Consider the following 2,346-nt stretch of genomic DNA (forward strand, 5'->3'; position numbering starts at 1 on the left):
TGCCAAGGTTGAGCAAAGAAGAAGAAAAAAATAAAACACAAATAACAGGAGCATCTGTGGTCCGTGCCTTTTCCAAGGAGGGTTTTGATGACTGCAGTATTTAAAGAAGAAAGAGCTAGAGGGAGAGGAAGGAGAAAAAAAAAATGGTTGGTGAGGGTAGGCAATGAGACAAGTGGTTACATTCTTATGGGGCTTTGATTAGTACTCACAGAATATGTATTTTACTTGTAAAAGCAGAGAGTAGAGGAACAGTCAATTATACATTACATTTTACATAAGTTCCCTACAAATCTTCTAGGACTATGTATCTTCATAAACCCCAATCATGTAAACACTCCCCACTGACCTGGGCAAATGCAATGAATTGTTGTGGATAATAGATAGAGGCAGCTAATCCCATGAAACCAGAAGGATATATCAGCTTCTTTATTTTTGAACCTTTTGCCAAAAAGAGTCCAAAAAGGCCAGCAAAACCAATAACACCAAGTCTTGGAAAAAATCCTGTAGCTGCATTTGGAGATATTCATAGCTGTCTAACCCTCATTGACCCAAATTTTGCATCTTGGGATTAGTTTGGGAGTGTGTTTCCTGACACCAACTTGTACATGGCCTACAATAATGTTGGAGCTGAGAGATGCTTTCTTCAAACTGGATCCTCCACTCCTCCACATATTCAAATACACCCTTAGGAACTGAGTAGAGTGAAAGCTCATCAAGCTTCATGGGATATTTGGGAGGTGGGTCCTTTCTTGGTGCTGCATAGAGTTTGAAGATGAGCAAACTCATACCAGCTTGCGCTTGCCCCATGGACCTCTGAGTTGCCTTGAACGTGTTACTGGCAGCAGTGGCTCCATCAGGGTTGAGCAGGAGTTTAACTCTTGGTTTGCACTTCTTGAGAGTGTCATGTTTAGAGACATGATGGATGTGAGCATCAGTAAAGTGTATAGTTGGTAACTAAATCTATGTGAATTTTGATTTGGAATTTGTATGTGTTCTTCTCTGTTGCATGTATGGCAAGTCTGTCTAATTGGTAATTGCAACAGCTTCCTCCATTCTTCTGGGGTATATGATGACTGCCTATCATGTTTATATGCCTTCTGTCCCCACAACTTCATCCAGAGTACTTTATAACTTTGCTTACTCCACTGTCGTGGTCAATTTTCTGTGTCATCTTGCCTGGTCTAAGGAATTCCCAGACAGCTGGTAAGACGGTATTTCTGGGTTCATCTGTGAGAGTGTTTTCAGAAGCAATTAACATTTGAATCAGTAGACTGAGTGAAGAAGACTACATTGACCTTTACCAATGTGGGTGGGCATCATTCCGTCTATTGAGGGCCTGAATAGAACAAAAAGGCAGAAAAAGGGCAGATTCCCTTTATTTGAGCTGAGACATCCATCTTCTCCTGCACTTGGACATCATTGCTCCCGGTTCTCAAGATTTCAGCCTCAGATAAGGGCTTATACTATGAGCTCCCTAATTCTTAGGCCTTTAGAGTTGAACTGAATTATACGATTGCCTTTCCTGGTTCTCCGGCTTGCAGAGAGCAGATCACAGGACATCTCAGCCTCCATTTCCACGTATATTCCTTTAAGTCCCTTAAATTCTTTTGGTTCTGTTTCTCCATATAACCCTGATTAATTGATATGGTTTGGTTCTGTGTCCCCATCTAAATCTCATCTTTAACTTTAATCCCCCTGTGTCTAGGAAACTGATCTCCACAAGTCAAGGAAGGAAAATGATTGGATTATGGGGGAAGTTTCCCTCATGCTATTCTCGTCCTTCCCATGAGATCTGATGGTTTTATAAGTGGTAGATTTCTCTGCACTCTCACTCCTTCTCCTGCCACCTTGTGAATAAGGTGCCAGCTTCCCCTTCCACCATGATTGTAAGTTTCCTGCATCATCCCCAGTCATGCGGAATTGAGTCAATTAAAACTCTTCTTTATAAATAATCCAGTCTCAAGTAGTTCTTTATAGCAGTGTGAAAATGGACTAATACACTAATATACCCACAAAACCCTTATTTAAGTCAGACTAAGCCAAACAAATTATAAAAATGTTTTTGCATAGCCTTTTTGTATGTGTAATGTATACAAAGTTTTATACTTGTGTTCAAAAGTGAGCTTGAGATTCTTTCCTGTGTTCTTCTTTTCTATTTGGGAGATCAGTATAATAAGGCTTTCCGAATTTTTCCATGCCATCTGGGAATCAAAATTACAATAAAATTGTCAGGTAAACAGGAAAGTTTTCTACCATTTTACAATACTCTAAAAAATATTTAGAAAACATTGTTTCTGTTAATTAGATATTTGGTAAAATTAATTGATAAAGCTATTATGTGCCTGT

The 2,346-nt window shown here is 39.3% G+C and overlaps 1 pseudogene; it reads right to left on the bottom strand.

The window, feature by feature from the left end:
• Positions 1 to 283: 283 nt before the first annotated feature.
• Positions 284 to 1,171, bottom strand: LOC116467437 (MICOS complex subunit MIC26-like; annotated as a pseudogene).
• Between the last annotated feature and the right edge of the window lie 1,175 nt (positions 1,172 to 2,346).

The sequence above is a fragment of the Hylobates moloch genome, unplaced genomic scaffold, assembly GCF_009828535.3.
Source record: "Hylobates moloch isolate HMO894 unplaced genomic scaffold, HMol_V3 SCAFFOLD_4, whole genome shotgun sequence".
NCBI classification, from domain to species: Eukaryota; Metazoa; Chordata; class Mammalia; order Primates; family Hylobatidae; genus Hylobates; species Hylobates moloch.